The following is a 12,592-nucleotide window of genomic DNA, read 5'->3' as shown; positions in this document are numbered from 1 at the left end:
TCACTGTAGGAAAATTCGTCACCTGAGGGAAAACGATGTAGCTGTGCATGTGTTTCAGCATGGCAGACAACACTCTGGACAACACGTTTGAGAACATTGGCTGGGACATTCCTAATGCAATGGCCACTGTTGTTTGAAAAGACCCATGCCGCCATCTCCTCACCTGCCCCAGCGGACGTGCCCTATGGATGAGAACAGCGAGCAGAGAGTCAGCCAACACTGAGGTATCATAAAAAATATTTATTGCACACATTTGTCAATCCGCAATGTGCCTGTCACTGTGTGTATGCAAGGCCTTGGCAGGATGAAGCACTCTGGGCACAAAGCCCCCTCCAGAACCAGTGGAGAAAGGCATCCACTACCTCAGTCCTTGGCAGGATGAAGCACCCTAGGCACAAAGCCCCCTCCAGAACCAATGGAGAAAGACATCTACTTGAGAGACTGTGGCTTTGCACTCCCCAGGATGCAGCAGTGGGCAAGCCACCCACTGGAGAGACTTGAGAGACTGTGGCTTTGCACTCCCCAGGATGCAGCAGTGGGCAAACCACCCACTGGAGAGTCATGAGAGACTGTGGCTTTGCACTCCCCAGGATGCAACAGTGGGCAAACCACCCACTGGAGAGACTTGAGAGACTGTGGCTTTGCACTCCCCAGGATACATCAATGGGCAAGGAGCCCCCTCGTGGAGCTGGCGTTGTGCACTCATCCGGCTGAGGTGCCCCCCTTCCCTTCCCCCTGAGGTGCCTGTTTCATTTCGATCTGATGCCCCAGCAGTGTTCTCTCCGTTTGGAGTCTGTTATCGAGTGTGGGCCTCGCCCATGCATTTTGGGACCAGTGGTCCCCGGACTATGAATAGTGCACTATCCGGACTTGTATAGTTGGTGTACATAATTGTTTATACTGTATTTAAAGCTTTGACTAATGGATTTTTCATGATTACAGTCGTTCAACTCATTTCCTTTTGTCATTGCGTTCTTCCGGGGGGGGTCGAGAGGGGGTAATTGTAATGTTGCAGCATGTATTTGTGTTTATGTTGTTGTCGGTGAGGGTGGGGGTTTTGCGTGTTGCATGTGTGTGTCACTCTCTTTTCCCTCCCCCTCCCCTGTGTTGTAGGTGCAGTACTCATCGTGGTCGTCACCGCCATCGTTCATGCTCCTGTTAGAGGAGCAGGAATACTATTACAGGGAGTATTTGGAGTTCTAGCTCCGTGGCATCCTGGTTCCTCGTGGAATGTGTAGAGGTGAGTGTTTTCCCTTCCAAGTCCTGTTTCTGCCGTGTTTTTGTTCGCGTTGGTTCCTCCCCGAAAAAGGTGGCGGATTGGCCTCTCATAATAGTGTGGGCGGTACATTGTCTTCCGTCTGTCTGTTGGCAGTGACCGCCATGCTGTTTGTTTCTACAGCCGTGGCGGTCCGAGTGTTAAAGTGGCTGTCTATGTTGGCGGTTTCCGCCATGGTCGTGATTCCATTTTTTTTACCGCCGGCATGTTGACGGTCTTACCGCCACTTTAACACCGACCGCCAGGGTTGTAATGAGGGCCTTAATGTTTTAGAAAATGATTAACAGTAGAAGGTTTAGAACCATGCCTTTTGCTTAGAACTGTAGATGATTTTATACGTACACTTTATGGTGAAAGTTGAGTTGGTATTAATATCCACTTAGATAAGCATACAGTTACTTTTCAGTACATAGAGGTTACGTTTAAATTAGAATGTATATTTGTTATAGGGAGAGAGATATCTGTTTATGATATAAGAGATATAAGGCCTCATTAAAGAGGCACATGGCACAGGCTCATGGAAAAGGGTGGTGCAGTAAATGTCTTGCTGTGCCGCCTTGTGGCACCAGGAAGGGGGAGAAATGTACTGTTTCTACTAGAGATATTATGCATTTCTGTCCTCTCCCCCCTTGCTAACACATAAATTCCTACCTAAAGCCAACTTAGGCACCCTGTAATATGGAGCAAGGCTGCCTGCGTTGTGAGGATGATTGTTTTTGTGCAGGAAAGGTCACCTTTCTGCACAAAAAAACAATCATAAGAAGTGTTTTCGTGTTTATATGTGTGGTGTGCAATGGTGCATACACCAATAGTATCAGGTACCCACTAATGCATACAGTGTGAGGTTGACTTTCACACCCATGCATACACTAATAAACAAAAATACACATTGTTGCATCAAAAGAAAGTTGGAGGATGACACTAATATATATGGTGAGGCAGCCAAGCAAATAATAAAATAATAGATGTATAGTGACTACAATATAGTTATGTTACTGATTGTATTAAGAGTATACTAAAAAATATGTTATTGGACGATTTTTATGTAAATGTAAATGTGTTGCTATATGTCACAAAAAATCTGAAAAAAAACTGAGGAAAGCCTAATATCTACTTGCAATACAGGATCAAAAGTTGAAAGATGAGAAGATTGTTATTTAAGAGAAAAGAGCTGCTGGTAAGACAAGCAGAACATTTATTCGAACTAAATATGGGAAACTGCAAAGTATGAAAAATGATGTAAATAAGAAGGGCAGTTTGAAGTCAACTAAGAAAGGACAAAAGTCATGTGACATGAAGAGTAAGAAATCATTGAAGAAATTAGATAGGTTAAACAGAAGGCCATAACAGATCAAAGAAATTAGAATTAGAATGTTTTGTCCCAGAGTCATTCAGAATCTTTTTGACAATATGAAGAAGTACAAAATGCGAAGAGAAGTACTGAAACAAAAAGAACGTCTTGAGACTGTAGTTGATAAGGCATTTGCCTTAAAGAAGAAGCTTTTCATTTTGATTCTCCATTGAATGAGAACACTGGATTCAACAGAATTATGTATGGAAAAAATGCAGCCAAAGGAAAAGACTTGTTAATAAAAGTAATTTTTCTAAAACCTTTAGAGGTGAGTGGAAGCATACCTCCAGTACAAAGCCTTTCTTTTATGAAGAAGGGGATTTACAAGAGAACAAATTAGTGCATGCAGTAGATTTAGCTAGTCGATGTTATGAGATAAAAAAAAGTCCCATTGAAAAAGGAAAGATTGTGCCTAGAATGAGGTAGTAGCTGAAGAGGTTCATGGAAGGCGTAGACAGGCTCCTCTTTACAAATGGAACTTCAGCAACATTTATGCCATTCAACAGCAATCAATTGATTTGTTAAGGAGTATTGTACGTGAGTTTCCACACTGCAGTTTTGATCAAAAAGTGCCCATTTTGCAAGGACTAGATCTGTGCAAAGTAAAAAAGTACTGTAATTTACTAGGACAATCATTAGCAAGTTTATCCAAGAAAGTGTGCAAAGCACCTTTCATCATTTTAGAATGTTGGCAGTTCACCATTCAAAAATATGAAGTTTGCTTAGGAGACTTTACTTTGTGAAGACTCCAGCATTATGTTTAGGAGAGTCGAACAGAATACCTTTGCATGATAGTGTACAAGAGGTAGAAAATGTTTGAGGTAGATGTGCAATTTTGTCTCTTCGGTCCTGAAGAGGAATCTAGGGAGAATGAGGAATTTGTAGGCACAAGGATTGAAGAAAAGAGCACAGGTATAGCTACTGAGAATCTTGAACAAGAGATTATGTAACATTTAAACCAGCTTGTTTTAAGAAGCCAAACTATGGGGGTCATTCCGACCCTGGCGGTCATGGACCGCCAGGGCCGGGGACCGCGGATGCACCGCCAACAGGCTGGTGGTGCATCCATGGGCATTCTGACCGCGGCGGTACAGCCGCGGTCAGAAACGGAAAACCGGCGGTGTCCCGCCGGTTTCCCGCCGGTTTCCCGCTGGTTTCCCGCTGCCCTGGGGAATCCTCCATGGCGGCGCTGCAGGCAGCGCCATCATGGGGATTCCGACCCCCTTACCGCCAGCCTGGTTCTGGCGGTTTTGACCACCAGAACCTGGCTGGCGGTAACGGGTGTCTTGGGGCCCCTGGGGGACCCTGCAGTGCCCATGCCACTGGCATGGGCACTGCAGGGGCCCCCTAACAGGGCCCCACAAAGATTTTCAGTGTCTGCCAAGCAGACACTGAAAATCGCGACGGGTGCAACTGCACCCATCGCACCCTTTCCACTCCGCCGGCTCCATTCGGAGCCGGCATCCTCATGGAAGGGGGTTTCCCGCTGGGCGGGCGGGCGGCCTTCTGGCGGTCGCCCGCCCGCCCAGCGGGAAACTCAGAATTACCGCGGCGGTGTTTTGACCGCGCAGCGGTATTCTGACGGCTGGACTTTGGCGGGCGGCCTCCGCCGCCCGTCAAAGTCAGAATGACCCCCTATGTTTCCATCTCTTGCAGATCCGCTCATTACAAAAATCAAACATGAAATGTAGATGTATTTTCCAAAACTGAAGGGGGAAACAGAGCAGAGTGGCAAACATTTGCTGCTTATTTACTTGTAGAAGAGATTTTTAATTTGTCCTTGCAACAAGTGATATGTAAGTACTGCTATGATAAGTTAGAGGATCAAAAAAGGCCAGCTAGTGCATTACATAATAGATTAGAACTTGTGAGTATTCCTGAACAACTATGAGACTTAAATGTATATGAATCTATCCTTACACAAACTGTTCATTCATTTCAAACGATTATACGATTGGAGCCAAAAACAGATAAACTGCATCCAACAAAGTTATTGAAAGGCCTTAAAGGAAGAGTAGTGTATTTGCCAATAGACTTTAAAAAAATGTTGAAACTGTAGGAATAGAGAAAGACAATGAATAGCCACTTATTATCCTGGTAAGTGGTGTACTGACTAAAAATAAAACAATTTGACAGAATTTAGTTAGTTGATGTTAATAAAGATAAGCAACATTATACCTTGTGCAAAATGATGTTTATTTTAAAAATTTTGATGTGGAACCTAATGTACCAAATGTTGATGATGACATTTTGCCAGGAAGTGGACAAATAGAAAAAGTAGATCAATTCCAATCAGAGCAAATTTATGAGAACTACAGCATACATCTGTTACATTCCAGTCATTGGTGGGCGGAGAGCATGTTCCCGCCAAACAGATTACAAGGCTGCACACCACCACAGAACTCCTGGTGGAAACCAACTCAATAAAAGGAGACAATCACCTTCAGGAACACAATCCCGTCTTGAGCCGCCATGGAACCTGAGCTAAACGTCTTCCCACTGCTCCTGCTTGCCCAACGACTCTGGAACCAGCAACAACCATGAAGACAGCGTCCGTGAGTACACACACCCACCTGACACCGTTTCACAATGTCAATGTACATACACGCGTATAACATACACATCCTGAATGGGTGGAGATGGCAACATACACACATACCCTCACACTGGCACACACACATCCCACACCCAGCCCCATAGACACACGCACATACATAATACACACACTACGGCCAGAACACACACACACTTTCAAAACACACACCATCACCCAGATACACAGGACCGGCACAGTCTAATACTACAACACACAACACAATCAAATGACACAATAACACAAGAACGGCACCACCTCAAAATCACCACATTCACAATACCCAAATGTCCATTTGACAAATCATGCATACAACACAACCTAGCAATACTAGAGAACCAACACACACAATCAAACATCCATACAACAAGATATACGTCATATCCCGCCAACACACATCACAACGGAACAGACATAACAATCAACACCCACACAGTACAACCACACTAAGGCACACAGCACTTGAAATAACACGTCAACACAGTCACTGCGCACAATATCAACATTAAACCATGTCCATAACTCATAGATGCCCATCACACAATACATAGCCATCACAGCGGGACAAATGCAATGCACACATCCACACATGCTGGCCGCACACAACTGGTAGCATTATCATTACACACACACACAAAATGTACTCACACATAAACTAAAACAGGCAAAACCAAAACAGCCATAAGGAGTGAAAGGTAGGACAAAAATGTAACCTTGAAATCAACAACTGGTTGGCTCAGATATATGGCATAAAATATATATATAAATACATAACTATATACAAGATTAGAAGGCCACAGGCCAGTCCAATAACATATGTGCATCATGCACAGATGGCACATTCCAGTGCCCCTACCAGACTCCTGACTACCATACAACCTCCACAGGTAGGGACATCAAGGGGGCAGGCAGGCACCTCAGAGGATGGGGGGTGAATGGGGGCTTGGGTTTGGGAGGTAGATCCTTGAGCTTGGAGGGGGAGGCTTAGGTTGAGGATTGGGGGGGCTCCGAACACTTAGGAGGGGTCTACTTCTTGGCGGGGGAAGGGCATGGGTACCTGCAGGAGGGCCAGGGGAGGGCCTGGAGGTGGAAGGGCTGGCCACAGGGAGAGACACAGATCTTCGGGGGTCACACAGGGTAGGAGAGTAGTAGGGAAAAGGTTCAATTCCGTGAGGAACATTTCTTGGATACACGGGGACAGTCATGGCAAACAGGTTTGGAGTGGAGGGAGAGGGAGGGGTTGTGAGAGGTGTTTTAGGGATGTCTTAGGTGCTTGTGAGTGTGAGGTATGCTTGTGTGTACTGGGTGTCTGTTGAGCGGGTGAGTGTGGGTGTTTATGTGTTTTGGGAGGAGGGGGTTGGAGGTGTTCGGAGATGTCGTGGTGGATGGGTGACTATCTGTTGGAGTGGTGACTGCAGGTCTGGTGGATGCGCTGCATGTAGTTGTGTCTGTGGTTGTGGTGGCTGCGGATGTGGTGACTGGGATGGATGTCTGAGGATCTGCTATTGTGATGACTATGGGAAGGATAGCAGTTGTGGCTGTATGGGTGAATTTGGGTGTGGTGTCTGCAGGTGTGTCCGGGATAGAGACTGTAAAGGTGGTGTGGTGGGGGAGTCAGTGCAGGTAGTAAGTGTTGGTGTGTCTGCAGGTGGGTGTTGTCTGTGTGCATGCTGGTGGTGGATCTTGTGGGGCTTGTGTTTGTCTGCGGTACCCTTGGATGTTGAGGTGGATGCATGCTTTTCTGTCTGTGTGCTATGGCTGGGACGGGGAAGAGGGATTTGGGATTGGGAAGAGGAAGGTGGAAGGGTGGTGGAAGACAAAGGGTGACTGGCTGCCATCAGTGTGTAGGCCAGAGCCTGAAAGGATCTTTTTAGGCCAGCCAGTGTACCGTGAATGCCCTCAAGGAATGTATTACTCTGCTGGACTTGAGTTGCCAGCCCCTGGATGGCATCCACGATGGTCAACTGACCCTCAGAGATTGACCTGAGGAGGTCAATAGCCTCCTCGCTGAGGTCAGCAGGACTGACAGGGGCAGAAGTGCCTACAGTGAACAAGACACCCATCCTCCTAGGTGATCAGGCACAGGCTACTAGGTGGGGAGCTACAGGGAGGGCGGTGGTAGTAAGGGGGTGGCAGACAAAGATGGTGCTGGGATGGTCCCAGAAGGATCCGCTACCACCAGGGAGTGTCCACTGGAGGAGGATTCCGGGGATGATAAAGTGGAAAATCTGGTCTCCCCTGTAGCACTCCCCTCACACTCCCGGCCACTGAGTCCCTTGCTGTCAGTAGTATCAGCACTCCGGGTCCCATGGTCAGCAGCAACCCCTCTCGCCTGTGCCCCCTTTCCTTTGCCTGCCGATGCTGATGCAAGAAAATAGAGATAGAGGGAGGGACAGAAAGAGAGGGAGAGAGATGGTCATCACATTCTTCACATACACACATTAGACAAAGAACAACTGTAGTTATACATCTCCTGGCTAGGTTTTGTCATCTAGTAACCCACATAACCTCCATCACGTCCCAACATATTACTACTATCCACTCCATCATGACTACCCTCTCAACCACATATTCCAAATGTGGTAGCATGACTGGCTCATTCTAGAAAATCTCCTGACAAGATATTTCAGCATGCTCATCATTCCCTGGCTGAAACAGAAATTCAGTCCTAATCTGGATCATAGATCTCCATACTCCTATAATCTGTAGTAAAAACTGTTTTCTAATTACAACGTAACATACATTTCGTGAATCTACACCTGACCAGTCCATGGCCATTACGTAATGTCCCATGATAGTAAATAAACTCAATTCACAGACCACACAGCACCTGCCATTTCAATCACATGCCTGACTGAATCCTCTGTACATATATGCAATAATGGAAACTATCACTGATATAGCCGCAACATGAGGCACTACCACACAGGTGACATCTGATGTGCATAATACATGTCTGGTGAACAGTCATGTGACCGCATGCACCAAATTGCAGAGGAACCTCTGCAGACACTGTATACAGATATATCACATCACTTCATACATGCATGTTGAGCTACAGTGGGCTACATAGCACACATGAGACACCCACTGACAATCACTGAGTGCGGTGTAAGGACACGTAAGCATTAGTCAGCCAGAGAAAATTCGTAGGGCACCTAACATATCACCTGACATGCTGTACCAGTTCCACCACATGCTTGAATGATTGAAGCAGCACCACTTACACATTTCCTGACATGAGAGTAACTGTGCCTAAGTGCACACAACACACATATCCCACTGAAGAGATATGAACACGTGATGGACATATGGAATTACATGACTGCCATCCCACTGACAACATATCCCACAGCAACACCTGTCATTGAAATTGTAGTACAGCTAAACCATCATACAATTAAATTATAAGCCAATCTATGAAAAATCCTGTCCAAATTGTCCACATCATCTAGGCAGAGGGTAGTAATGATTGACCCACTCTATTACCTGTGGCCCCAAGTAACCATTGAGACATGATATAGGCAGATAATAACATGTGTCACTGTAATTGGTAGGACATTGGCATTGGCACACATTGCATGGACATTGCATATAGTGATAGGGTAGGACTGCCTAGCCACTTATCACTAAGGGAACAAAGCCTTTGGGCTAAATGTGATTTGTCTATATGGCAATGCCATGGAAATGCATGTAAAGGACAAACAGACAATACCTGTACCATGATAAATGTTAAATGTCCCCTGTAAGAATTATGTCAGGCACCCAGTGGCTAATACAGGTGAACAAGACAAATGGGAGTGCTCAGACACCTTAGAACTACTCGAGCATGAATGCTGAAGGATGGACAAGGACATACTCTATGGGTAGAATGAAATTGCAGCTTGTAGCAATGTCATCTGAGCATCTCCATATGCAGTCATAGATATGTCTTGACACAGGTGAAATAAACGTACGCATAGCAAAACATGAATGCCAGATCCACATCCAATAGTCATTGAAAGAGGGCACTACGTATTTCCACTAATTTACATACCTGTAGCACAAACAACATTGTCACAGCTGCTACACTGTGACTGCAAACACCATAGAACCAGAGCCAAGTACAAGGATACAGTCAGTACTTACCTCCTTGTGGCTGATATGATGCTCTCAAATGGCTATCCACCTCAGGGTAAGCCACCGCCAAGATGCGGGCCATTAGGAGGGTCAGGGTCTGGCGGGCACACCTCCCTTGTTGGGAGGACATCCCCAGCTCTCTGGGCCCAACGTCTCTGGTCCTCCCACTGCTTGCGACAATGAGTGCTCTGTCTGCTGTGGACCCAAAGGGTCTGTACTAGCTTGGCAATGACACGCCATATCCCCTTCTTCTGACAGGCATTTACCTGCATGGATGACACAGACAAAAGGAGAAAGTCATGGATACATGCACCATGCCAATAGGATTGGTTACTACACATCTGTCACTACAAGTAGGCACACATACTCATCCGCTCTGCTAAGAGGCCTTCACAACATGACATTTGCATGCATCTACACACTCACCAGTTCACATGTCCGAAGAAACCTCACACACAAAAAACCATCACACATGGTTGGGCCATTGAACTCACCTGTTCCTCTAGTGCCCCATATAGCTGTCCATACAGAGTTAGGACCTTCTCCATTAGCTTTTTGTGCTCTTCAGGTGTGAAGGTAGGGGCGCTATCACCTGCAGGACATGGCATGATGGCTCTCAGAGGCAGTACACAGCAGCTCATGTCATGGAGGTCTTGCCAGCAACAGTGTCAGGAGTCAAGTGAGCATAATTGCAGAAAATGGAGGTCACGGCCACCAGTGACAGGACCATCACCACCAGCAGTTATGCTTATTGGCTCCAGTCCGCCAAAGGCAGCAATGTTAACCAATTGCAAGTGGCACAGCGGTTGCGACCTTCTACCACCATGATGAGTTCCACCGTTGTACTTAGGTCACTTCCAACTGTCCACTATAGTAGGTCAGACGCCTGCCATTTTGACCACATGTAATTGTGGACGTGCAAAATAATCTGTGTCACTCACTTACTCCCCCTATTTGCAGTGTAACCATATGTTTACCCTTCATGGTTTTGCAACATACTGTGACTGTCTTTACACAATGACGTGTTCAGGCTGTCTATGTTGAGAACAATCTAAAGCAACTCTGTGGTACATGGGCCATGGCTAGGTATGGGTAGATACCGAAACATATGTGTAATGAATCCATGACAGCAAAGTCACACACATATGTACAGTGACATATGTTTCATATGTACATTCCAATTTACATGTAAGGCAATTTGCAGAAATGAGGGTTAATGTGTTAGATATCTGTGTTCTGCATCATATATGTCAGCAGCTCTACGCCACCTCTACAGATGTTAGGTGTCAGGTAATATACAATGTGGTGGTGATGTGTGCATACTGCATAACTCATTGTACATTCTCTCCTCTCAACATAGTTATCTTGCCATGAGGAGAGTGAGACAGCCACCAGTGTACCGTCCACTGGTTGACCTGGCAAACATGGACAAGCATGTCTAGCAGACATATCATCTGAATCGCCATACCATCATGAATCTATGTAGACAGTTGAAGTCAGACCTGATGCCAGCCATCCGCAATCCATATTGCATACCTCCCATCGTTCAAGTTTTGTCAGTGCTACACTTCCTGGTCACAGGGTCCTTTCATAATACTGTGGCTCTAACAGCAGGGATGTCTCAGCCCATGTTCAGGATGGTGTTGAAGGATGTACTGTGTGCATTGTTAAATAACCTGGACAGCTACATCAGGTCTCCCCAAAGAGTGGATTTGGCATTTTAGAAGGCAGACTTTTATGAGAGCCATTGATGGCACCCATGTAGCCCTGGTCCCTCCCTGTGCCAATGTACAGGTGTACAGGAACAGGAAATCTACCACTCAATCAACGTACAGGTGGTGTATCTTGCTGACCAGTACATCTCACAAGTCACAGCCAGGTTTCCAGGATCAGTGCATGATTCCTACATAATGCGGAACAGCAATGCACCAAATCTGATGGCACAACTACAAACAGAGAGGGCCTGGCTAATTAGTAAGTGTGCATTTTATTGTGTCTTTCAGTGTTGTGTAACCTGTCATCACATCATAGGCAGACACTGAAGCTATTTATGTTTTGTTCTACCATTGTGTTCATGGGTGATTCTAGGTATCCTAACCTTCCTTGGCTGTTGACACCAGTGAGGTACCCAGCCACGCCAGGGAAACTCCATTTCAATGCGGCCCACAGGAGGACAAGGCGTGTAATGGAGTGAACGTTCGGGCTCCTGAAGGCAAGATTCAGGTGCCTGGACCTATCTGGAGGTGCCCTCCTTTACTCGCTTCACACGGTATGCCAAATAATTGTTGCCTGCTGCATGCTCCACAATCTAACCCTGAGACATCAGATACCATTTATAACTGATGAGGGGGAGGCAGCAGGACCAGAGGCTGGTAATGCTGATATGGCAAGTGATGAAGAGCCAGGCGAAGAAGGAGAATCTGACTCTAGGATAGAGCTCATCAATCAGAACTTCCCCTGACATCCAGGTATGTGAAGTGGACCTTTACAAGTGTTGCTTGTGCACTTGTTGCTGTGGATGGCTACCATAACACCTTATGACTAGAGTCATCAGTGTTGGTGTACTGAGCTCCAATGCTTATATGTGAGATGCGGAAGCTGACTGACAGATTGTAAGGTGTACAGTTATAGAGGATCAACTCTAACATGTTATTGGAAAGTGGAATATTGGTAAGGGCAGGTAAGAACCTACCCTTAGCAAAGGGCCACTAACCCCTGGCTACGTCTCAAATAATTAACCCCAGCTCAACCCTTGGTAGCTTGGCAACGAAAAGTAATCAAATAAAACACAGGAAACAGTTTAAAACCAATTTATAACAATAAGAAATATTTTTAGTTTTAAAATGACACCCAAACAAAGGAGATCGGATAAGGGGAACCGGAGATATGAATTTTAAGAAGTAGTGTTTTTTAGCACTTAGAAAAATCTAGTCATCTGGTCGGACCTCGACAGGGCAAAGTCAAAGTTTAAGGCCAACCGTGATGGAGCCCTGTTCGGCTTCAGCAAGCGGGAGACCTCGGTCAAAAGTTTACCTTCAGACTTAGTTGTTTTCTTGAAGATTTTCTTCAGCAGGTCAAAGTCACCAGCCCAATCTGACCTCCCTGGAGCCCTTCCTTGGATGTGCATCGCAGGAGCCCTCAGATTTCTACGTTCAGACTTAGACAATTTTTCGAGATGAAAATCCTTCAACCGGGCTAAACCTGAATCTTGATCTGACGTCCCTGTAGCCCTTTTCCGATAAACTGCTTGGGA

This window comes from Pleurodeles waltl, chromosome 4_1 (assembly GCF_031143425.1).
Source record: "Pleurodeles waltl isolate 20211129_DDA chromosome 4_1, aPleWal1.hap1.20221129, whole genome shotgun sequence".
Classification (NCBI taxonomy): Eukaryota; Metazoa; Chordata; class Amphibia; order Caudata; family Salamandridae; genus Pleurodeles; species Pleurodeles waltl.
Note: the sequence above shows the minus strand (reverse complement) of the source record.